The sequence below is a fragment of the Corvus hawaiiensis genome, chromosome 17 (assembly GCF_020740725.1).
Source record: "Corvus hawaiiensis isolate bCorHaw1 chromosome 17, bCorHaw1.pri.cur, whole genome shotgun sequence".
Taxonomy (NCBI): domain Eukaryota; kingdom Metazoa; phylum Chordata; class Aves; order Passeriformes; family Corvidae; genus Corvus; species Corvus hawaiiensis.
Genome location: NC_063229.1, coordinates 1,612,791 through 1,638,713, shown reverse-complemented (window position 1 = coordinate 1,638,713; position 25,923 = coordinate 1,612,791). Strand labels below are relative to the sequence as shown.

General features: G+C 46.5%; 1 protein-coding gene and 1 long non-coding RNA gene across 4 annotated transcripts in view; one reads left to right on the top strand and one right to left on the bottom strand.

Annotated features, from left to right (window-relative positions):
• Positions 1-9,476: 9,476 nt before the first annotated feature.
• LOC125334613 lies at positions 9,477-19,449 on the bottom strand. Its single transcript, XR_007207181.1, has 3 exons — positions 19,374-19,449; positions 18,982-19,219; positions 9,477-12,294 (listed from the first exon to the last, which is right to left on the bottom strand). It is a non-coding gene; the product is annotated as an uncharacterized LOC125334613 (long non-coding RNA).
• A 515-nt stretch (positions 19,450-19,964) lies between these two features.
• The window catches only part of NDRG3 (NDRG family member 3), a 62,619-nt gene continuing 56,660 nt past the window's right edge, over positions 19,965-25,923 (top strand). For all 3 annotated transcript variants that reach the window (XM_048321633.1, XM_048321632.1, XM_048321630.1), the window contains exon 1: positions 19,965-20,060. The gene's annotated coding sequence lies outside the window, so the exon portion shown is untranslated. The remainder of the gene's footprint in view (positions 20,061-25,923) is intronic.

Sequence of the window (25,923 nt, the reverse complement as noted above, 5' to 3'; positions counted from 1 at the left end):
GTGGCTACAGTGTAACAAAAAAACATCCTGGAGCAGTAGCAGAGACACAGCGGGGCCCCGCAGCGCAGCTGGGCTCCCGAACAGGGCTAGGAGAGACTCCCTGTGAGGGGGAAGGGGCTCAGGCTCCTAGGGTTTCCCCTGAGGCACCCAAGCAGATGGTGAAGGTCCTTTTTTAGTGAGTTAGACTGTTAATAAGGTCCCAGCTCACCGGCTGCTCCCACAAGCAGAGCTTCAGTCACAGTAGGAGAAGACAGCAGGAGACAGAGCCTCACAGTGGTAGCGAATTCTCCCCACAGCAACCGCAGCCTGTCTCCCCTCTGATGCCAACAAGCAAGAGCGTGAGGAGCTGAGTCCAGCCCCTTCCCCCAAATCTCGCGGTATTTCTGCCCCTCCAAGAGAAACCCTTCAGCTATGGGAGCAGCCAGCCGCACCCTTCCCCTGAACCCTGGCTATTCTTTTCTCTCTCGTAAGTACTGGTCATTATTGTGTCTTAGGAATATATGGGAGAAAATTCCCTAGGAGAAAGTGAATCAGGGAGATGGGAAGCAGGAGAATTAGTTTGTTAGGAACAATGCATCCAGCTTGGTCAGCATACCAGGGCAGGAAGAAAAGATAAGAGACCACTGATAAGGGCAGAGGGAGTCTCAGACAGACATCCTGCGTCATCCCAAAACTAGCTCAAACCGGTCTCGAAGCTTAAACCCAGGCCAGGGGTACAAAAGAGCATGCGTAGGGAAGAAAGGTGAAAAGTTCAGGATGACGAAGACTCCTGACTTCATCAAAAAGACCCTCGGAAGACCCCTACCAAAACCACCAAACCACACTGCGCAAGCGCAACGCGGATGTAAATGACTTTTGGGTTCATTATAATACGAAGCGAGGCTGGGCGGGGCTAGGTGATGAATATGTATAGGCGTGCTGCGAAACTTAATGAATACGGAACTTGTAACCCGATAAATACCAAGATGAATGCAGCTGTCGACACGCATGGCTTTGGAGGAGCGATCCCCCGTGCGTCCCAGCTGGAAATAAACATACCTACTTTACTACTTATTTAGTAGTGGAGTTCTGTCCGCTCTTCATAAGAAAACAAAAGGAGGAATCCTAACCTCCAACAATTTGTTACACAAGCAGGGGCTCACAGCCAACAGCCACACGTGCAGAGGTGAAACACTGCAAAGCTAGCTCATGGACCCCTGTTCCCCAAATCACAGTCTGCTTGCTGTGCCTCTTGGCCCTTTACCTGCTAGGTCAGAGGAACAAACACTCCTTCCAATCTCGTACATTTAGCTTGACAGCAGCAGAGCAATGGAAGCGGCCCATGGAGACCCACCTTTCCCTGTGTGCTCACTGTGTGTGACTTCAAAACCACTTAGAGTGGCCTCAGGGCTGCCAGCTGCTGCTGTGCTGCCTCCCAAGTCTCTGCAGCTCACACTGTGTGGATTTTCCATGTATTATCACGAGGCTCATGCACTTTACCATTGTCATGTAACCTTTATTTATGTATAAAAAAGCTAAGATCACTGTCTTTTTCTTCCCTGTCCACTCAGGGTTCTCTCTCCAAAGCCAAGCTGCAGCAGGACTGCTTGTGGAGCACAATGGAGGATCCCTATTCCCACTACCCACATGGATCCTGACAGGACACTGCTGGGCATTGAGGGGCAGGCGACCCACGCAAACACTGCTCCAAGGGGTGCAGTCCTTGTACACTGACGGCATTAGGGCATATTCTGTATCCCCGCAGCCCTGTACTCCTGGATCTGATGTGGCAAGCCTTTGAATCCACATGGTGCAGTAATTGAGGTGATCCTTTCACCCTCCCAGTCAGAGTCAGAGACTCTCTGCTCCTGGTCAGTGTATCCACTGTTGGATTCCTGTGGTTTCAAACCACAAGTCCCCTCACCAAGGTCTGGAGGAGAGGCGGTCTCAGCCCTTCTTCTGCATCTGTAATGATGAAGTTTTCAATGTGATGCAGACATCCAGGAGCATCACCCTGTTCCAGTGCAGCCTGAGTAAGTCCATAACAAATAGTAGGCTGTGCTTCCACCCCTGGGACAGTCGATTCCAGGTGTGCTGGACACCCCTTCACATAACAGCAAACTGTGGCTTGCACTCTGCTGCCACAAGGACTGAGATAAACACAGGGGCAATATCAGTTGTGGTGTTCCATTGGGCTGCTTGGGCTCTAGTTGGTACTGGAGCTCCAGCACATCTGGGACAGCAACACATGGTAGTGCTGTGACCGCTGAGGTCATGATACCCAATGCTATCTCCCTGCTCCATCAGATTTTAACAGTGGCCATATGCAGCAGTTAAAGGGTAAGTGGGTCCTGCTGATCACTCCTTGTCTCTCCAGCTGACAGTCAGCTCATTGCTAGGAACCAGGGAGTGTCAGACAGTGGGTAATTGCTGCCATCAGCACCTGCTGTTCTTCAATCTCTCAGCAACCCCATAAAAGAGGCATCCTCCAAGAGGCCAGGCAAGGGAGACAGCTGCCTAATTTTCTCTGTACTCAAAGCAGCTACACCAAAGACCCAGCAGTACCCTTTTGGGTCCTTGAATTACCATCCCCTGAGGTAGTCTATACCAAGGATACATGGGCCTCTGGGCTGGCTGTCATAGGTTGCTTCTGCCACTTGTGCCCTGTTAAGTTCACTTCAGCCTCCAGTACAGACAGCAGTTGGGCTTCACTGAATGGTTTCCTTCAGCTTTTATTGCTAAGCTTGATGCCATATGGTCTGGAATACCCCTTTGGTCAGTCAGGGTTAGTGGTCCTGGCTGTGTCCCCTCCCAGCTGCCTGCCCACCTGCAGTCTTCCAGCCCCTGGTAGGGAAGATCCATCTTTGTAAAAATAGTGGCACATGGGTCAGGAGTGACGTATTCCATCTTGGAAGGACAAGGAGACACCTCTCACCATGTTCCCCAGGGTTTGCAATGTATGAAATAATTTCTTTGTTTGCCTCACACAGAACCTGTGTGGAGGCTTACCCAGGTTTCACCACAGCTTTTGTTTGCTGAGTGCTAACTATCACCCCATGTGAAGTTCTGGGTAATCCTGTCCTCTGGCCACTCCAAAGCTCCTCCATGGCTGCTGGACCACAGAGAACTGTGTGGTGGGGTTTGCACACCGGTGAGCTGTGGGGCATGGAACTTGGAGGGGAGCCTGATGGCTCACAGGGCCATAACCCCAGGCTGCACTGAGCAGGAAGGGGAGTTTTGGTGATAGTTCTGTCCTATTAAGAAGCTTGGTGTAGGATGATAATGAGGCACAAGTGTATATTAGGCACAGCTGAACCTCTGAAATGATAGCTCTACATTTCTTTTGTGTGGACCACCCATTTTATAACACAACCACCAGGTATGTTGGAATCTAGTCCATGTGAATTGTTTCCTTTCCCCGGTGAAAGCAAAAAATATACTGAGATTCCAGATGCACCAGAATAGGACAAAGGCTTCACACAACTCAATTGCTGTAAACCACTTGGCACTAGCCAAAGCAATGTGGTTATCATTGTTGAAGGATCAGGATCTACTGGATGTGGTACAGTCACCCATTTATTCATTGCTCGCCAGTCTTGGATAAATCTATAAACTATTTTTCCATCCAAGCCTAGTCTAGGGTTTTTAACAGGCAAGGTAGGAGTATTACAGAGATACTCGTGAGGAATTCCAGGAAAAGACCACATGTATTGGGAGAAAAGAGGCCAGAGAATTAGAAAACTGGGGTTGGTATTGGGTGGGAGTTCCCTTTGTCCACAGCTGTGCCCACGAGAGCTTAAAACTGCTCATAGCCTGTGCAAGCTGTTTTCTTATCCTGTGACCCAAGAGGATTTGATGATGTGTTGTGAAACACAAGCCAGGTTGACAAGGTACAAGACAGCAGTGCTCAGCCAAAACTCTTCCTCCAGGATTGGAACCACAGCTTTCAAAAAAAGAACAACATCAGAGGAAGGCCATTGGCATTCAAAGAACCAGAGGAAAAGGTTTGTTTGGTAAGGCCTTTTTGCAAGCTAGAGATTGTCATCCATTCACTTGTCACACTATTAATGCTGCTCTACTGGTTACACTCTCTGACAAGTCCTGTTGTCATTTACATTGCAGGCAACAGCATCTCGGGCAAAATATTACATAAACCCGATGGAGAATGGGGAAGTGAAAATGGAGTTTTCAACTTTCTCTGGAAAGCTCCTTTCAAAATTCATGGCTCATTTTCAAGTCACATTTGAGATGCATTGGTCAGGAGTCACTGGTTTCTCCCTGTCCAGTGACTCAGTACTGACAGCTGCAGGCAGGGGAGCATCACCCCATGCCCCCCACCTCAGGCCCTCACACTTCTCCCCAGCAGCTCATTGGGCACCCTAGGGTGCCACCACCCATTGTTTTTGTGAAGTGGGCAGTGGGAACACTTGCCAGGGAGCAGCAGCCTGGCCTGGTGGAGGGGACAGGGCTCTCTGCCAGGCACTCTGCTGTCTCCTGGCACCCAGATGGACCCCTGTCCTCACTTATTGGGGACCTCCAGTCTCTGCTTCAACACTGAAGCACTTTCCCCTCTGTAAAATCATCATGACTCATCACTATTTCTACCAGACCTTTTTTCCATCTTGCTATCAATCACATTCTCTGGAATAGCTTCCATATGTTTGCCTGATAGAGGCAGTAAACTCAGTGGTTCCTCAAATCCCTTTTGAAAAGTGGAATGGCATTTGCCATGTGCCAGTCCTCTCCTATCAAGGACATTTTATCCTGTGGTTGCATAAGCAGGTAGATGACTAATGGTTGTTTAGTCTACAACGCAGGACTATGATCTAGTGCAAGCAATTTCTTCTTATGAGCAATTTGTCTCAAGATTTCTTCTACTTCAGTTTGAAACAGATTTTCTGGCTGACTCATTCCATATAAAGAAAAATCCCAGCCAATGAATAGCCTGAAGCTGTTTTGGAGTAAACAGCACTGCAAAGGCTTCATCTGTCTTCTTGAAAACCTTTCAGATTTTCTCTAGGCATGAACCTCAGTGCTCTTGGATAGTGAGCATACAGAGATGGAGGTTACCTTGACGTTGAGCCTCAGAGAGATTTTCCATCATGCCCTTGTCCAGCTGCTCATCTGGGGGTATGCCTCTCCCCCTGCACACATTTGGCACCCAGCTGGGCAGAGGGCCTGGGAGCTCCATCCCAATCTTCCTGCCCATAAAGACACCACTGCCCACAACTGCCTGCTTCAGAGCCCGCTCTGAGCCCTGTGAGAAACAGGACTTTTCCTGCCCAGCTGGATCAGGGACAAGATTTGTCACACAGGTCTCCTGTAGACAAGCAAGTGTTGAGGTGTGACTGAGCTTCAGAAAATTGTATCTAAAGTAGACCTCTTTTTAATAAGCATTTCATCAGTTTCTTATTATACTGCACCATGCATTTTCTTAGAGGATGTCTTCTATCATTCATGTTTTAATTCACTGATTATTTTACAAATATTGAGCATATTTCCAGTCCAAAGCTCCAGCCCAAACTACTCAGTCTCCAGGACTATGCACTGAGTTAAATCTATATCCATTTACATCAGTTTGATATATATTTTACATATAACATATATAAGTCATATATCATTAACATGTCATAGATATATGTATAATCTTAACCATTCATTTACATACATATACATTTATATGTATAGCTTTAATCTGGGTATTTTGGCTGTTTCCTCAGCCTGCTCTTCTGCACCTGACAATACCACAGGTGTCTTGTGAAGATTTTCTTCCCCTTTACTGTAACCCTGGTGGCATTGTCCCACTTAGAGATTTTTCAGAAAAAGAGATGTGAAAAAATGCATTCCATCAGTCACATTCCCACATTCCCCATCGCTTTCACTGCACATCTCTAACATGGAAATGTACTTTCAGGCATGCTGAGCTTTCACTGCTTTAGTTTCCATGAATACTTACAAAGAAGTGAACACAGAGAAAGCAGCTACTAAACAAGTAAACACTTACTGATGGAAAGGCGTGGATTTATAATGGAAAAAGGAATCTGATGAGGCGTGGATTTATAACGGAAAAAGGAATCTGATGTCTATTTTCTAGGCTGGGAGCCACTCCTATTTTCACATACAGAGCCAGTACTCCCCGCTGCTGTGTCTGGAGCAGGGCCTAGCTTAGGCAGAAACAGGGGGTTTTGCTGAAAAGGAGCAGAAGGCAGGTGTATGGTTCCTTCAAACATGGTCTCGTGCCCCTCAACCACAAACCAGCTAGCCTACACAAGGTGTTCTCTGCCTTCAGAACACTAAACAGCCAGCCTCAGCCTGGCCCTTTTTGCACTGTGAGCTGCACTGTCCCACAGGCGTCCTCAATAAATGGTCAACACCACAGATGTGCAGTGATGGTGTGGAAGGTGTTTCCAACATGCCAATGAAACAAGCAAGAAGAGTGCTCCTTTCAACTCTTCCACTTCCATGAAAGCCCCAGAAAGACACAAGTGGGGCATGATACAAAGCAATCAGGTTTGTGGAGAGCAGCCTTGCCCCCCTGCCCTCAGTGTTACAGCCTCTGCCTTATGGGGAGGAGCAGTCTTTTGCAGTAGGCCTTTGAGCAGCTGATGTGAGCCAAGGCACAGCATGCAGGGAGCTTTCTGGACAGAGTAGCATGCTACTCCATATCCTGGCTGTGACTGAAGGTGAGCAGTCATCACCTGCGTAGCCTGGAGAGATGCTGGACAAATGGAGCCAGCAGGAGAGACCCATCCTGGCAAAGCAGAGCTGCAGGCAGCCCCTGCAGGAGTACACGCTCCATCCAGGAGCTGCTGGGGCAGCTTTGCTCTCTGCATGAAACTGGAAAGGCATGGAAAATCAACGTCACTGGCCCAGCAGATCTGAACAAACCTGGTGAGGCCTGTGGATGCAGGGATGGCATAATCATGCTTGTGCCCCACTGTCCGCATGACTGCTGCAACAAAAGGCAGAGGCGTCTGCTCAAGACTAGCCCCAGGTTCTTCACAGCCTGTTACCTGATCCCTACTGGCCCTTCCTGGTGCTCGGTGGAAACAAGCCATCCATCAAATGGGACTGCCCTCAACAATCAAATGAGTCTCCTGTGGGAAAATCGGAATAGGCTCCCTTCACCTTGCACTGAAGCAGCATATATGCTGCATGCTTCTTTCAGTGCTGTCACAAGAACTGTCAGAGAGGAAAAGGTTAGATTTTAAACTCCTTGCAGAATCAGACCAATCCCCCAGCAGTCTTCCAGCCCAGTTAGATGCTTTGATGGGTGTTGCAGTGGGGATACTGCAACATACATATATCAAACCAGGAGTCCCGTGGAAAGGAAATATATAGGACAGACAGATTCTTGATAGCTGTTTCAGAGAGATGTTTATTTCCCCAGCCGCATGGCCGGGGCTCTGCTGAGGAACTGTTCCAGTCACGGGACCAAGGGTCCTTCTGTCCGCGCAGGGAACACAAACCAACCAATGGGAACGAGGCTGAGCAGGGACAGGGAAGCCCCGTGTCTGTGCCCTCAGGGCCCCTCTCCCAGGGCTACACGGCAGGGGAGGGACCTCAACACCTCACCCGTTTTATTTTAATAAAAGGAGAATGAAAACAACTGGATAAACATAACAAGAACAGTTTCAAAACAAAACAAGCCACCCTCCTGAGTCTTTAAATGTCCAAACAGATTCTCTGGAACATCTTAGGGCTGACAGAAGGGAGACAGAACTCTCTGAGCATGCTTTGTGGGGAAACTGAAGCAGGAGAGGGTTTAACTTCTTCCCTCCCCCTTTTCATCCCCCACTCGGCATTGGAAAGGGATTTTTGGGGAAACAATTGGCAAAAGCATGGTTTTGTGAGGGAAACCATGGATGAAAAAACGGATTAGGAATACACTGCGGGTAATAGGACATAGGGTAAAAGGGAAAGGTGGGATTAGGAAAGGGAGACTGTAGGGGGGGCTTACAATGTAGATATTGTCTAACATGACTACGATTTTTAGCACATATGCTGCCTTTTACAGAAACACCATCAGGCCCAGTGACCTGCGATGCTTGTAACCCTTTTCTACCTAGTACAATTCTGAATTCCACCACCTCTCCATCTCCCAAGCTTGGGATGCATTTTTCAGGGTTATTCTTTTTAATAGCAGTTCTATGCACGAATATGTCTTGCTGGTTGTCACACCTTGTTATAAAACCATAATTTTGCTTAACATTATACCATTTTACTATCTCAAAGATCTTAGCTACTATGATCTTTTCCTTTTTCCGAGTGGCTGCTGTTTTCTGTCTCGCTGCGTCTTTGCTCTCTCTTTCGGTCGCTCCCGTGTTGGAATTGTCGGAGCTGCTCGTGCCTGCGCGCTCTTCCCGGGGTCGCGTTCGGGGCTGCGCGGGCCGGGCCGGGCCTCACTGCTCAGTTCTCTGCGCGCTGCCTCCTCTGGTCGCAGCTTCGCTGCCGCTGCCAGGCGCTGTACCCACGTCTCGGCCGGGCCCCCGAGCGACGACCCCCCCGCATCCTGCTCCAGCGGATGGGGACTCAGTTTTGTCAAAGCTGTGTCTCTGGCAGATACTCCCTTCTCAGAGAGGGTTGAAGGCGAATATGCAGAGACATTCCAACATCTCTGATTCGAACGAAAACCAATAGTATTTTGGAAAATCTGACTTGGATTAGTTAGAAGAGAAGCTGGCAGAGACAGACTGAATTCTATCTGTTATTTTCCAAATCCACCTTTTCTCCGAATGCAAACAATCTGTTTAGCTGCACTAAATGTGCACATTGCACAAGTGATGGGTAAGGGTTATGTTGGTTTAAGACAGATTTATCACTTTGTAGTGAACAAATGATTTTTCTATAAAGCTTGAAAAATAATTAATTGAATTAAAATACAATATTGTTTCAATGCTGCCTTAGTATTTTGAACTACAGACCTGAGTGGAGGGAGTAGTTGCTTCATTGCTATTGATCTCCTAGATCAACTCATGTAAGCTTGTAGATTTTGACAAGAAAGAATGTTTGGCCAAAGCTTTGTGAAGGATTTAGGCCGACACGAGAACTTTTACAGCTGTATCTTGCTTATACAGGAATGAACAGAAACCTGTGCTCTCCTGATGTCGATAAGGACAGTAGAACAGAATAGCATTTACTCTTATCAAGGAATGCGGAACACAACAGCACAGCTTTGGAGAAACAAATAGAGGATGTAAATCAGACAAACAGAAGTCAAGCAGGCAACAAAACACAAGCAGGATGCCAGCTCAGTTCTGCAAGGGTGACAAAGCAGAAGTTATGCAAAACAACGATATTGTCCTTACTCAAAAGCGGGGCTCGAGGAACAGCCACCTGAAATGGACACCAGACGTTGAAGATGGACCCCAAAGAACCATATAAGGACTTCTGACAAGGGGTGAGACGGTGTAAAATAAAGCCAAGGAAGTGGGGATAGCTAATGAATATGTAATCAGTGGTTGTGATAAAATCCCTGTTCACCCAACATTCTTCACACTTGAATGGAAGAAGGATCCCCCCGAGTGACCAGCCTGCTACAGTAAAGAATGCCTGCTTCTGATACTCAAAACTGTGTTACAAAGTTTCTATACGGCCGATTTCAGTATCGGTGTGAAGTCAACTGGCCCATGCAGGGCCTCAGCAGCCCAATCCACTTGGAGGCTTGGTCCAGAGACGCACTGAGGACACCTGGCACGACTGAATGACTCCAAAAGCATCAAGGAACCCCAGCCCTGACTGCCTGTACAGCCAGAGAGCCATCTGCTTCCCAGCCTTCACCCATGCCCACATAGTGGTTATTGCTACACTGGATGCTCAGCACCTCAGTGTATGGTTCTGCACATCATTGCCAGCATTGTCATTGCTTTTCTTTAGTGTCTTCCCTGAGAAAAATAGAAACTAACACTTTCTGGGAGAACTGGAGGAAAAAAAAGACATAGGTCAGTCAAAAACACATGGGGAAGAGGTGGTGTTAGGGCAAATGCTGCTGCCTTTTGTAGGGTCTGGGACTGCTGTTCTGCAGCACGGGCACAAAATGAAATAATCATGTAATTATCATAGAATCACTAAGCTTGGAAAAGCCCTCTGACACCATCGAGTCCAGTCGTTAACTCAGCACTGCCTGGGCCACCACTGAACCACGTCCCCTTGTCGAGGAATTCATTCAGTGCAGGAGCTGGTGGTGCAGCTGCAGTGACAGCTGCAGATTGAGCTCAAACTGCTGACCTTGTCCATAATGAAGGGCACTGGACCTGTGGCCCAGCCAAGTGCTCAGACACTGCAGGAGCTGAGGACTAGGGAGGAAGAACTGAGACTTGCATGAGCTTGGACTGTGAGGGGATAAAAGCCCAGTCTTTTGTTGGGGCTGCTCCTTGGAGGCACCAGCTCAAGCTCTTTCTGTGTTACTGTGCCAGGAATAAAGGGCTTTATGGAACAAAACATCTGAGGCTCCCATGGGAAAGCTGGGGTCGAACTGGTGAGGAAACCTGGTCTGACTGTGAGAGTGGGGAGTGCAGGGAGTCACGCAGGGCACTCCTTGGCTCACTGGAGCTGCTGCTGCTGCAAAGGGGCTTCAGTCCCAGCTGTTAAAGTTGCTGCTGGTGGGAGAGTGACTGCCAGAGTGTCTTGGGAATGGTCAGACTGGGAAGGTTCCTCAACACCCAACTGCCACATGCACACATTTGTTGAACACTTCCAGAAATGGTGACTCTAGCATTGCCCTGGGCAGCCTGTTCCAATGCCTGACTATCCTTTTAGTGAAGGAATTTTCCCTAATATTCAATCTAAACCTCCCTTGGTAGAAACTTGAGGCCATTTCCTCTTACCCTGTCACTTGTTGCCGAGAGAAGAGCATGGCTCCACCCCCCTGTCAGGGAGTTGCAGAGTCTCACTTGAGCCTCCTTTTCTCCAGGCTGACCCCCTACAGCTGCCTCAGCCACTCCTCGTGATCTTGTGCTGCAAAACCTTTGCCAGCTGCATTTCCCTTCTCTGGATATGCTCCAGCACCTAATCCATGTAGACAACAGCAAGGACAGTGGGGGGACCAGCCACACCAGAGACCCAAAAAACAGCTTCCTGGGTGGGAGAGCCAGTGCAATGATTTACAGTCTTGTGGCAGGAAATCACCCTCTTTCCACCTCTGTTCAACATAATCCCTAAAAATGTAAGCAGCAGTATTGATGTTTCTGCTTATAATGCCTGCACAAGTCCACACTTACCCTTCTTACTTCCCCTCTAGTTCTCGGTAGCCCAGGCAAGCTCAAAGGTATTACAAAGAGCTGGAATTATGCTTAATCCTGTGCAAGATGGGGCAGATAGTACTCAGCATGTTATTTCTTAATGGCTTTTATATGAAAAAGTACCTATATGAAACAGAAGTTAAAAAGATGTAATTAAAAATTAATTGTTCAATTAGGATAAAGTTGGTGGGGTATAATACACATTGTAGGGGTCTGCCCAAGGGACAAGCTATTTAAAAGCCAAGGTCCATCCAGAGCCAAGCTGAGAAGGCACAGCTGGAGACAAGCACCTTTCTGTAACTGAGGCAGGGAGGAGGGCACTGGGCTGAGCGGGAATGGGACTTCCCCCGAGGGTGGGGCTCTCAGGTGAGGCTGGTCAGGGCCATTCAGGCCTCTATGGGTACACTCAGGTCCACCATGGGGCCATCTCAGCCAGCATGTTCAGCTTGTGCCCAGTGATCACTTCCTGCACACTTCTGAAGAGGGACCTCAAAGAAAGTCCTGGTCCTCGTAGGGAGGCACAGTCAATACAGTGTGGTCTGCCTGAACTGGTGTCTGCTCCAAGACTTGTTCAAAGGCACCAGGACAGAGTGGTGTAAGGGGAATCTGCCAATTCCAGGTGTGAGAACTTCTGGGAGGTACTTCTGAAGTCCACGGTGCAGTAATAGACCTTCGTGGCCCTGACCAGCCACACCTGAGGCTTCCACCCACCCACATGATGTCTTCAGTGCTCTTTCTTTTCTAATTACAGAATCATTACATTTAGAAAATCCCTCTTAGGCCATCATTAACCCAGCGCCACTGTGTTCACCACTAAACCATGTCCCCAAGTGCCACATCCACACGCCTTTTGAACTCTTCCAGTGGCGGTGACTCCACTACTGCCCTGGGCAGCAGGTTCCAGTATCTGACCGCTCTTTCAGTGAAGAAATTTTCCTTAGTATCCAGTCTAAACTTCTCGTGGCACAACTTGAGGCCATTTCTTCTCATCGTGTCATTTGTTCCCTGGGAGGAGAGCCCAACTCCCATCTCAGTCTACTGGGAACATGCTCGGGAATTATTTACCTACACATGCCTCTGTTATAAGTTGTGTGACAAATAATAACACACTTCAAGTTTCTTAGAGGGAATTTATTAATAATTAAGCAAGTAGAATGTGAGCAAAAGCAGCGCTGGGTGACAGGGGAGTCTCCGCTCCACCAACTGCCACGCGTGTATTCCCGAGCATGGTCCATTTATACCCTCTTATTTCCGCATTCGTGTCCTTTAGCTGTTCTTCCGCTTGTCGATAGTAGTCTCCTCTGCGCATATGCGTTTTGTTGCTAGGGGGTCTTTTTCTGCCTCCTGGTGGTCGCCGGGGATGAAGTAAGAAGTCTTCCTCTTATGTCCTCTTCCTGACCCCTGCTGTTCTTTCCCATATATGGTATAGTTGGTTTTTCGCTTATGCAACATATTTGGCAATATACTAAATTTTCGTTCTAGGCGTTGTTTTGCAAACATTTCCCCTTTTAAACCGCAAGGTCTAGTATGTGGTAAGGCCCATTGTTCTGTTCTCACATTTAAGCAGTTTAATAAACAATCATTTTTAACAATTCCCCCCCTTTTTCTTTTTACACCCTTTGTTTATTAAACTGTATCTATTTCTTCTTCTTTAATCTTTTTCCAACACCACTTACATCTACTATAACAATCACAAAATTTTATTCCATTTTTGGCGCAACAGCAATCATATACTTTTTGTTGAAAATCACATTCACAATAGTCGTTATCTTCTTGCTGAGCTACTGCTTGATATTTGATGTTGGTAGTTAAAATTAGTAATTTGGCTGTATCAAATCTTTCTCTTACAAACCTTAGTATATATCGGATGATACAAGGTCCGAACATTAGTCCTAGTATTATTATTATAAAAGGTCCGGCTAAAGCAGACAGAAGGGTTGTTAACCAAGGTGATAGGTTGAACCATCCCTCATACCACGATTTTCCTGATTCTCGCTCCAGCTTTCGCTGATCCAATCTCTTTCTAAGCTCTGCCATTGAATCTCGTACTACTCCTGTGTGGTCTGCAAATGAGCAGCATTCTTCTTTTAAAGCCACACATAATCCTCCTTCTTTGAGGAACAATAAATCTAGTCCCCTTCGATTTTGTAGCACTACTTCTGAAAGTGATTTAACTGAAGCAGCTAGGTTTTCAACGGACTGTTCTATCCGCCCCAGATCTTCGTCTACAGCTGTTTGTAACTTTTGAACTTCAGTACTTCTGATTATAGAAGCAACACCTGTGCCTACACCTACTCCTCCTGCAATTAGTAGGGTGGCTAAAGTGATTGCAGTAAGCGGTTCTCTCTTTTGTCTGCTTAGGCCTCCTTCAAAGTGGTACATTATGTCTTCAGTAGTATAATATATTAAACGTGGAATAATCACTACTTGTATACAAAATTGGGATACATTGAACACGTCTATTGACAAACATGATGTTACTCCTATATTAGAGCAGACCCACTTTGCCCCAGGATTGGGTATCACTCATTTGATAGATTCGTTTTTCTTTCCCTCAATTCTTTGCTTGTTAATTGTTTCATGACACAAATACTCATATTGTGTAAGTAGAGTACCAATACATATTCCTTTTCCAGTCACTTGTTGTATAGTGATTCCTTGGGTATTATTCTGTTGGGCTCGCCAAGGACATTCATTGGGGTTCGCTCTATTAGACCATGTTACTTTGTTTGGTTCCCCTACCGCCTCATAATAGGGAGGTCTAACATTGTAACATAACCAACATTCTTCAGTTAAATTGGGTCTTGAACTATTTAATACTAGGTATGATGCTTGTATTAGGTTCCATAAAGGATCTCCAGAGTTACTTCTGGTTAAATTTGCTACCTGAATTTTTTTTCGTGTTATTTTCAGGTTGTTCGGTCGTGCTTCTTGTTTGTTCAGTTGGAGTTATGGTTTGAGGGTTGAGGACTGAATTTGGTTCTACAGGGAGGGGTGGATCATATGGGGCTTCTTCCCTTTTTATTAGAAAGAGCCCACCCCGATCTGTACCGGATTCCCATAATCTGGCTCCCCAGGTTTTCCCTATCTTCCATCCGGGATCCATTTTATTGGTCACATTTATCTGAATTCCGTCACAATTTCCACCCTGCTTTACTCCTGAGTCTGACCCTACCTCTGGGGGCTGACACCCGCTGGGCCTCCACCCGACTTTGATATATTTGTCTTGTCCTCCTCCAGGGGAAAACCCCCAGGCGACTGTTTCACAGCCCCAGTATGCACAATAGTAATGTCCAGGCCAGTTACAATAGGCTTTTCCTGGGTTAGATGCCGGGCAGAAATAAAATCCTTTTTTGTTCAGGCATGGTTTTACTTGTATAATATCACAGAGTTGACAACTAAAGCTTGGGTTACTTGGCGTAATTATTGTTTGTAAAACCTTCTGATCTTCCCACCGTATTAACGACCATTTAAATGGTTGGTGTGATAGAGATCCTGTTGCGCTAGCTTCATTTAAATACAATGTAAGCACAAAAAGGGTAATATGCCGGGTCAAGCAACGAGCATCACTAAAGGCGTGGGGAGTACAAAAGTATGTTCGAGGATTCCTCCAATTTACACACTGTAACCTGTCTTCCCTCCAGGGATCCTTTTTAATCTTACTCCTGAGGCATTTCTCTGAGCACAGTTTTATTATCCCATTTTGGGGTTTCTTTTCTCCACAGCTTTTTACTCTTCTGCCTCGCTCGTCGACTCGGTTGCTTCGAGCCACGAGGGGTACCATCTTCTTGGCAGCAAGAGTATTCTTCAGGAGACCCCTGGGGGCAACTCTGTCGCTCTTTTTGCCTCTTAACATAGGAGTCCCAGTTACAGTTCTTAACCTGAGGTGTATCACACCGGATTCCCTTCAGGTGGGTACGACAGGTGCAATTAATAATTTCAACTATAAAGAGGATTGGCCCATTAGGATAATAGCAATAATATTTTGGCTCAATCTTGTCGTCTTAAGTCCTTATCACACTGGTTACATTACCAATTAAGGAAAGTTTCTCTCTGTATGCTTTGCATTTCTTGTGCTTGCAAAAGGGGCAGGGATTGTATGCAGTTCCTTGGTTATGCGAGCTCCGTAGTCTTTGGTATCTGGGACTTAATTTAAATTCTATATTTCAGGTTGCCTTCTATTATTCATATATACAAATCCCTTTCCCACATTTAACAATTTTCTATAAGTAATATAAAAGTCAAAATAATCTTAAGGCTATTACAAATCCTATGATACGCTGTATAGCAAAAGGTAACTTCAAAAATTAGTTAAACCAAGTCTCTATCATTTGTTACTTATCGTTTTAACACTAGTTTTGTTTCTCCTGGAGGACTGATGACTTTCCACTGAGGAGGTGGTACGGGTCCTTTTATCCGGCTTGCGAGTGTCCAGCCACGCTCAGCTGTCCTAATTGCAGTATCTGTGGTAAGCAAAACAAGATAAGGTCTCTCCTCTCCCATTTGGGTTTCAAAGTCTCTTCCCTCCACACTCGGGTTAATACCCATTCTCCAGGTTCAATTTTGTGAATTTTTAAGTCTAGTGGAGGTCTTTGTACCACTAGCCCTCGTCTTCACAATTCTTCTCGGCATTTCGCCAGTTGTGAAATATATTCGCTTATAGCATGATCTCAAATAAAAACGTTAGTCTGGGGTTTTCCGATACGATAAGGCATACCATACACCATTTCATAAGCTGAAATTCCCAAATCAGCTCTTGGTCGGGTTCTTAAAATTAATAATGCCATTGGTAAGCATCTAATCCAAGATAATTTGGTTTCTATCATTAGTTTCGTCAAGATTATTTTGATTTCTCCATTTATTCTTTCAACCTTACCTGAACTCTGGGGATGCCATGGTGTATGGTAATCCCATCTGATTCCTGTGTTTTCCACTATTTCTTTAATAATTCTAGGTGTGAAATGAGGTCCGCGATCTGAGTCAATTACTTCAGTTACATCGTACAAGAATTTAATTTTGTAGCTATAATTTTCTATCTATTGTCTACAGTATCCAAATAGACTTAGCGCTTGCCTAATCTGCCTTTTGGTATTTGGTATAGGTAATTTTAGTATTCCTTTAATGCGTTCTGGATCTATTATTTTCTGTCCTCCAAATAAATAATGTCCTAAATACTTGACTTTTTCTTCTACAAATTGTATATTCTCTTCAAAAACCCGTAATCTTTTTAGTGCTAAAAAGTTTAGTAGTTTGATACTTTCTATCCTAACTTCTTCCCTCTCACTTCTTGCTATCAACAGATCGTCTACATATTGCAAAAGTACGTTCCTTGATTGTACTTGGTACTCAGTTAATAATTCTTTAGGGCTTGCCCGAACAGGTTTGGTGATTCGGTAAATCCTTGGGGAAGTATTGTCCACCTTAGTTGTTGTTTGCGTCCCGTTTCTGGATCTTCTCATTCAAAGGCAAAATAATTCCTACACTCTTCTGCTAGTGGACATACCCAGAGTGCATCTTTCAAATCTATTACACTATACCACGTCTTATGGGTTAGCTACCACGGGAAATCGGGTGTCTGTTCATTTATTTATTTCTCTTAAATCATGAACTAGTCGATATTTTTCATTAGGTTTCCTTACAGGCAAGATGGGAGTATTAAAGGAAAACATACAAGGTTCTAGGATTCCTTGTTTTAATAATTTGTCGATTTCTGGCTTTAGTCCTTTCCGTCCCTCCAGAAAAATAGGATATTGTTTTACTCTCACCGGTATCTGGGAGTCCGTTATTCGTATCTTGATTGGTGGGATATTCAGCTTGCCTATTGTGTTTGGGGAGTACCATATGTCGGGATTAATATCTTTTCCGTCTGTTACTGTGAGGGGATATGCCCTGATAGCTAATTTTTTGTTTTCAACTTTAATTTCTAATTGTAACTCAATGATCAAATCCTGTCCCAATAAATTGTAGTCCGCTTCTGGGACTAGTAGGAGTTCACCTATTCCATATTTATTTTCAGACTCGAATATAACATTTTTAATTTTGTTTACTTTAAATGGTTCTCCTTTTGCCCCTATAACTTGGGCTTTTTCATGTGAAAGGGTGCATCCCTCTGGTAATTGTCTAATTGTGGATCGCTCTGCCGCTGTGTCTACTAGAAAGGTGAACTCCTGGTGTTGAGGACCTATTCTTAATTTTATTAAGGGCTCCTGATGACTCCGGTCCCCTAATATATGGAGCCCCTGACTATCCTATTCAGCTTTTAATATTGCCTCGTCTCTGATTCGTTCTCTGCAGTTCTTTTTCATATGTCCTCTCTTTCCACAATAAAAGCAGTTTCCTTGTTCCTTCTTTTCTACTACATTCGGCCTTCTCCGGAATCCATCTGATCGCCCTTTTAACCGCTGCTACCATCATTCTTATTTGCCATTTACTGCTCTCTTCCTCTCTCCGCACATACACTTTCTGGGCTTTTCTCAATAGTTCCTCTAAGCCTCTATCCTGCCAATCTTCCAGCTTTTCAAATTTTCTCTTAATATCGTCCCAGGACTTCGCTACAAAGTGAGTTTTTAAGACAGCTTGTCCTAAAGGACTTGTTAGATCCGCTCTGGAGTATAACTGTAGGGCTTTTCTCAGTCTCTCTAACCACTCAGCCCAAGAATTAATCTAACCTTTCAGCTACTCCTAATGGGTCATTTAACAAACTCCTCATTTCAGTTCTCTTGAATTCTCGCAAATCTCCTGAATTTAAAGGGACAGTGTTTCCAATTACTCAACATAAATGCTAGGGGAGTGTTTTGGGGTACCACTGGGGCCCTTCCTACTGGGGCCCTCCCCATGGGGACCGAAGGCTTGCTGCCCTTCGCCCCCATCTTCTGAGATATCTGCACACACACACACACTCGCTCCCCTTATTCCTAGCCCGGTCCCTCGCGGGAGTCGGGAAATGTAGTACTAAAGGGTCCGCACTCGCTTGGTTCAATATTTCGAACCTCTCAATCGTTATATCTCAGGAATCCAATCCCGCCCGAACGGTATCTCAATACTCACGCGTCCCTGCGTCTTCGTCCGGACTTTAGTGCACTAAATTTTATGGGATTTGACCGGTTCTCAATTGCTCATCATTCTAGAATTTAGGTTCGTCGGCATGGGGGTAAGCGCACCACCAGTCCCTGGGCCGAGGAATACCTCGGGGCGCCTACCTGAGGGACGATAGAGCGCTATCTTCCCATCCGAGTCACGGCACCAAATTGTTATAAGTTGTGTGACAAATAATAACACACTTCAAGTTTCTTAGAGGGAATTTATTAATAATTAAGCAAGTAGAATGTGAGCAAAAGCAGCGCTGGGTGACAGGGGAGTCTCCGCTCCACCAACTGCCACGCGTGTATTCCCGAGCATGGTCCATTTATACCCTCTTATTTCCGCATTCGTGTCCTTTAGCTGTTCTTCCGCTTGTCGATAGTAGTCTCCTCTGCGCATATGCGTTTTGTTGCTAGGGGGTCTTTTTCTGCCTCCTGGTGGTCGCCGGGGATGAAGTAAGAAGTCTTCCTCTTATGTCCTCTTCCTGACCCCTGCTGTTCTTTCCCATATATGGTATAGTTGGTTTTTCGCTTATGCAACATATTTGGCAATATACTAAATTTTCGTTCTAGGCGTTGTTTTGCAAACATTTCCCCTTTTAAACCGCAAGGTCTAGTATGTGGTAAGGCCCATTGTTCTGTTCTCACATTTAAGCAGTTTAATAAACAATCATTTTTAACACCTCCGTTCTATCTCGCCTACTCCATCGCTATTCAGCCTTTAGTTATTGAAGATCCGACGTAAAAGCATTTCGCAGGACCACAGGGTGGCACCAGAAACTAGGGCACGGGTTAGGTTTGGGAAAGACCTCGATCCTAAATGTTTAGGGTAGGGCCGTACCGAGGGTAAGGCGAAAGGGATCCCACCGCTGGGGATGCCACACTACCCTGCAAAGCGAGTGTTTCCACCTGGAGACGTTCCTGGAGAGGGGGAAAGGCAGGAAGAGGTGGAGGATAGCACCCGCCCTCCACGGAGCGCTGCCCAAAACGCCAGACAGGCAGCGAGCTCGCTGTGGGATAGGGATGGCTGCAGACCCCAAGCGGGGACGGAGGGGCAGCCGTGCTCAAAGCTCACCCTATCGAGCAACGCCAACACCCCCGGCGTCGCAAGCCCCGGCCCGGCCCGGCTCCGCCCCGGCTCCGGCTCCTGCTCCTCCCCGGCACGGTTCCAGCTCCGGCTCCGCCCCGGCTCCGGCTCCGCCCCGGCACGGTTCCGGCTCCGCCCCGGCTCCGGCCCCGGCTCCGGCTCCGGCCCCGGCTCCGGCTCCGGCTCCGGCTCCGGCTCCGGCTCCGCCCCGGCTCCGGCTCCGCCCCGGCTCCGCCCCGGCACGGTTCCGGCTCCGCCCCGGCTCCGGCTCCGGCTCCGGCTCCGGCTCCGGCTCCGGCTCCGGCTCCGGCTCCGCCCCGGCACGGTTCCGGCTCCGCCCCGGCTCCGGCTCCGCCCCGGCTCCGGCTCCGCCCCGGCTCCGGCTCCGCCCCGGCTCCGGCTCCGCCCCGGCTCCGGCTCCGCCCCGGCTCCGGCTCCGCCCCGGCTCCGGCTCCGCCCGCGGTGCCCTCACGGCCGGGGCGGGGCCCGGCGGGCGCCCACAGGGAGGCGGCGCCATCTGCCGGCGGGAGGGGAAGGCTGCGAGAGGCGCCGCCCGAGGGCGGTGGGGGGCGGCGCCATGTTGTTTGTAGTCCCGACCCCGCGCAGAGGCGGCCCCGCGCAGGCGCAGAGCGCTCCGTGCCGCGGCGGGCGGAGTGCGGAGGTACCGCGGTCCAGGTGAGCCCTGGGCCGGCCCCACGGGACCCCCCCGGGACCCCGCGGAACCGCCGCGGCTTTGGGATGCGTGGCTGCCCCTGGGCAGTAGGTGCCACGCGACAACGGCGGGCGGGCTGGGGTCGAGGGCAGCCGCGCCCGCGGTCACCGTGTGTCCCGCCGCGCCCCGGCCCCGGCGCCGCCGGAGGTGGTTTCGCCGCGAGGGAGGTCGGTGCCGCCGCCGAGAAGCGCCGCTGAGGGGGGGCTCAGCGCAGCCCGGCCCCGCTGTGAGGCGCCGGTGGAGGGACCCGCTCCCCCCGCTGCGAGTGGGAAACGATCCTCGTCACGCCGGGCTGCGCTGGGAGCGGGGGAAACGCCTCGGAAGTGCCCGAGGTTATTGCGGAGATGGTTTTTTCATGTAAATAAGGGACGGGAGTGCGTCGGGCGTTCTGCTTTCTCTCATTTATAGCTTTTCTTCCGGGTGTTCAGATGTCAGAATTCTCGTTTGCATTATTTACTTCAGACAACGCAAACTGGGTGTTTATCTTTAATTCGGCCCAGCCTTGTCGGAATATGAATGGAAAGGGAATAGCTTTTAAAAAATTTTGTTGATTTGAATCATCATGTCTCTTTTTTCTATTTAAGAAATATTTTGTATTTAGTATAAGTCACAACAGGAATTGAAAACACTGTAGCAAAATCAGAGGCTTCTGCTATCTTAAAGAGCATCGTTATAAACAGCAGTACAGAAGATGGGATATTACAAAACAAGCGACGCCGTGAGCCCTGTCCTGGCTGCTGGGAGGCTGGCGGCTCATGGCACTGCCTCGGGGTGTTGCACTGCTGATTGAGAGCCTGGGGTCTGTACCGTTCTTTGGTGGCTCTCAAGTCTGAGGAGATTGGAGCCGGTGTGCAGTCGTGTCATAAAGTGTGGTCACACCATGAATTGCTGTAAGATTGGGGCTTGGCCACATGCGTGTTTGCTCCGGAGAACAGGAACTGTCTAGTAGGGATCGGGGGGTTGTGTCCGGGAAACCCAAGAGTCTTTGTGCTTGAATACTGAGGTGATGAGATAAATGGGGGTTCCAAGTGGAGAAGAATGCTCCATCCCTGGAAGTATTCAAGTCCAGGTTGGGCAGGGCTTGTAGCAACCTCGTCTAGTGGAAGGTGTCCCTGCCCATGGCAAGGGGTTGGAACTGGGGGAGCTTTAAGGTCCTTCCCAACCCAAGCCATTCTGTGAAGAATCTGCTTCTGCTACGTGCGTCAGGCATGCTTGTGAGCATCCCGTGTTCAGAGGACTTGGAGGCTCATTGCTTTAGCTTCTGCTTTGCCTTGTCTGTAGAAACAACAGTCTTCCAAATGATGGAGCCTGGCAAACCAGGTTTAGCAGCAGTGTATCAGTCTGGGGGGAAAAGAAAAAAGGTGATGTAAAGTCAAGGAGCTCAAGTTAAAACTAGTATGAAGGTTTTCTAGTACAATAATTTCCTTGGGCTAGGTAAGCAGAGCTTACCAGATGTCTCGCTTAGTTAACTGGGGAAGAAGCAAGGTGATCAGTAGGATTCATCTGGATTATTGACCACTGGACTGGGGATTGTTGAGGGAGCTCAAGATGGGCAATGACTGTTCCAGTTTCAATTATTTGTTTGGATTTTGAAACTGGTGTGGCACACAAGGCACCTTGTCTTAGGGCAGCAGCTTCGTGTGCCTTATATTTGCCTGGTATGGAGGTGTTTGCAAAGATAAAAGCTGGAAATGTTACACAATGAAAATTAAACAATATTATACAATGAAAATTATACAACTACTGCAAGCAGCATTATTGGAGCCTGTAACTATTTTCCTAGCTACTCATTCTGCATCTGAGGTTAAAAATTAATTGAAATTAATAACCATGTTTGATTTGCATTTTTCTAATCTCAGATTACCTTCAGAAACCCTCCAGTGCTCCCATTTGCAGCTCATATGTCACATTGGTCATACATGCCACAGTCCTCAGTGTTTTTCATTGGAAAGTGTAAGTGTAGTGGTACCTTTAGATTTCAGAGGCTTTATTATGTACAACATGTGTTTTGGTTCCTTAAGGATATACTAGAAAATTTTTTAAAAAATACTTCTGAGACTTTTTTTTTTTAAACATTCCTCTGTTGTATGCTCAAGGTAAACATTACAGCAAAGTAGAAATATATAGCTATTTCAGTAAGATGCACAAAAAACTACAGTCATAGTATAGTTCAAGGACAAAGATAAAAACAAAAGAGAAAGCAATTCAGTTTTAAATTGGGGGGGGGAGGGGTGGTTGTTTTTTATGTGTAAGAAGAGACTAGGGGTTTTAATTTTTAATTACTTAATTGTCATTCTCACAAACAGTAGCTTAGTTGCTTCCTGGAAAATGGTGAAGCCAAACCCTCAGTTCTGTTTCCATAGGCAGTGCTAACACCATAACCCGCCCTGAGCAGGGCTTATCTTGTGCTCTTGTGTCAGCTGTGTCTTGGATACAAGTAAATATGTCTGTGCTGCTTAAGCCAATGTTGGGCACTGTGCAGGGCTGGCTCAGGCTATTTTGTCTCTGTGAATATTGTGGCCTGGTTTAACCTGTGATGGTTCCAGATGAGCAGAGGAGCGGTTTGGTACTGTTTCCTTGTGTAATGTTAGTGTTCCTGATAGGTGTCTCCGTGCCCCTCAGTGGTTTCATGTTCATGTGAATGTGGTTTGGGAGGAATAATAAAATCCTGTATTGCTTTCCCCCGAAATTCCCAGTGTTCTGGCCAGTCAGGTCAGTTATTAAGCCAAGCAGTTGTGATTTGGTCCTGCTGTGGAAAGGGTTGGGCGACTGTGCCTTCTACTGTGCAAAGCAGAGTTGAAGAGAGACTTCCATAACCTCACTTGGTCTTCAGTTGTGTTCTTGTAAATTCTGGATTGTAAATGGGATTTGCTGGATTTTTAATGATCTTATTGATCACTCACCGTTTTTCATCTGGTCATATCTCCTTGTATTCTGTGACTGGTATAGCACCATTTATTGCAGTAATTCAGCAGATGCTGTGGGAAGCATGGAAGGAATAGCTCTGTTTTCATCTGACTATTGTCCTTCCTAGACTTGGATGCATTTCTGTATTTACAAAGGGCTTAGTTCCCCAAAGGGGTTTTCCTTATTTTACATAATATAAGAACAGTAGATGTTATAAATGTAATGTTTAATTTTAACGTAACCTTTACTATTCAGCCATGTATAAAGCAGACTCTCTTTGTAGTTACCAGATGGACTAAAGATGTGAAACCAGCACTTTTATTCCCCCCACAAGAGCTGGATTTGTGACTTTTACCTGTGTGTTTGAACAGAGAAGATAGGCAGTCAGCTGCTTCCTTTTAATCTCTGTTTTGGTGATGAAGCTGTGTGTTACACATCTTAAACTGATCTAAAGACTGGCTGCCATGCAAAAGGACTGGCATATTCTTGCCCTCTCTTGTACCACCTTCAGCATTTACTGGAGGTTTTCCTGATCCAGTTCAGTTTGCTGAATAATCAGAGCACTAATCCAGCCCCTCTGTGTCCTCATCTCCCCAGAAGATCAGCTTTTGCCAGGTAGGTAGGCTGAGTGAGTTCACAAAAGGGCTGAGGAGTACCAGAGACATAATTGATTTTTATAGTGTAAGAACACTGTTCTTTTCTAAAAGTGACCAAAAAGAGAAGAGCATAAGGTCAGGATGTATAATAGAAGCCTTCGCCTGATGGCCCTCTTGTCTCTTGTCATTTGTAGAATGTCAAGAGGTAGATGTTGTTTGCTTTTATTTTGTTCATGATTAATGCATTTTTCTTCTGTGAACTAGCCTGTGTCTCCCATCCACTGAAATGTATGGCACTGCCACATCCCAGGGAGATTTTTCCAGAGCACAGAATCACCTTGTTGGTGCTAACTACCTCTGTTTTGTTTTGAACTTGACAGCTGCTGGCTTCATTTCCTATCTCTTAGCTGCTGTATGGTTTGGACACAGTGAAGAACTGATCTCGATTTACCTTCTCCATTCAACTGATGATTTTACAGGTTTCTGTCATATGTCACTGCAGCAATCTCTGTTTCCAGGCAGAAGAACCCTAGCCTGATTGATTATTCCTCATTCATATTTTCAAACCTTTTTTCCTTTAAAAAAAATATTTTCCTTTCCATTATGTCCTCTTGAAAGGAAGGAGCAGGCACTACATCCAGGATTTAAGATGCAGCCATTCTATATTTTTATATGGTAGTTTTATTACTAATAATTTTCTAACATTATTTTTTCATGCACTGAATGACTTTGAGCTGATGCTTTAATCAGTCTGTTGTGACTCCAGCAAGACTTTCTGAATGTTAATGATCAATTTGGAGTACACCACTCTATATGTGAAATAAGGACCATTTATCTTCAGACTGCTGTGCTGAATTTAGTCTGTTATTTTATTTCTCCATTATTACTCTCAGAGGTTTTTTCCGCAGATCTTCAGCCAGCTTTTCTCTTTGCTCTCAGAACAGCTTGTATGGTAAGGAGACTTTCACTCTGCTCGTTGCCCCTTTTTCCGGACTTTATGAATACAGTGTATAGCAGAGTGCTGCAAAAGGCTCCTTGCAGTCTCTCTCCCTGGGAAAAATAAACACTTATGCCCACCCTCTGTGGTCTGCTTTCAGCTGAATGTTAGTCCAGGCAGGGGCTTTCCCACTCAGGGTTTTCCCAAGTTCTCCCGGTGTTGACTGTGTGGCAGTTCTGTCTGCTGTGAACGCTGCTTAGGGAGAGGCTCTGCATGTCCTGTGCCCCTCTGGCACTCCTGCCCCGCAGTGAGCCCAGTCTGCAAACAGCTTGGACTGGAAATGAGCCCAACAAATTACAAATTAACGCTGATTTAGTGGTCTTGTACTGGCAGTACACCAATGCGGGGGTTTAATTAGAATCAGTTTAGTCAGGTAAGTGCATATGTCTGTGCTTGCTGCTGCTGACTGAAACTGCAGCCTTACAGGCTGAACTAGTCTAGACTGAGGCAATGTGTCTGTGCATGCACTTCCTATTTCATATTGTCATGTTTGATGCTGTAGTTAGCTTAGCGTGGCTTGGTGTATGAATTACACCAGGTACTAATTCAGTCAATTTTGTGACTGTGTCTTGGATGGTTTCCCTGGGCTGAGGTGGGTAAACAGTCTGACTCTGGGTTAACATCTGGATTTCCTTAAACAAAGACAGTGATTAAGGAGGGGCTTTAGTGTATTTATGTAAATTAATAGGGGTCTAGTAATACTTTTTATCCTATATATGGACTTTATTCTAATTTATTTATAAGCATCATAAATACCTTAAAAATGTAAATGGAAATTCACAAATTTTGCTACTGATACCCTATAGCATTTTGTAAATTCTAGAATTATTTGGGGTCTGGGTACATTTAAGTATTCTAAATACATGGGATATATATCTTTAATGAAATTTCTGTTCACTAAATTGATTTTTCAGATCTGTTCTTGAAAATTTGCCTGGATTCTCCAGTACTGTTGTCACACAAAGTAGTTTTCTCCTGAGGGGTTTTTTGGACTGTCTTTGTGGGGAAACTGAAGTTAGGTGCTTATGTTTTTAATGGTTTCTTTTGGCTGTGGTAGTTTTGAAATTTATTACTTAGCCAATAAAATCGGGGCAGGGGCTGGGGTTCAGGTTGTGGAGGTATTTCTACCTTTGCACAGGCAGAAAGAAAAACTTGATTTGTGTTAATGTATAGTTTTATGACTTGGATTGGAAAAGGAGGGCTTGTGTTTGGGTTGTGCTTTGTCCAGATGGTAGAAGGTGGGGCTTGGGGAGGGGTTTAAGTCTGCTTTTCTGTGCTGCCAGCTCAAGTGCTGCATGGCTTGTCTCTGCCTTGGTGGAGAACTAA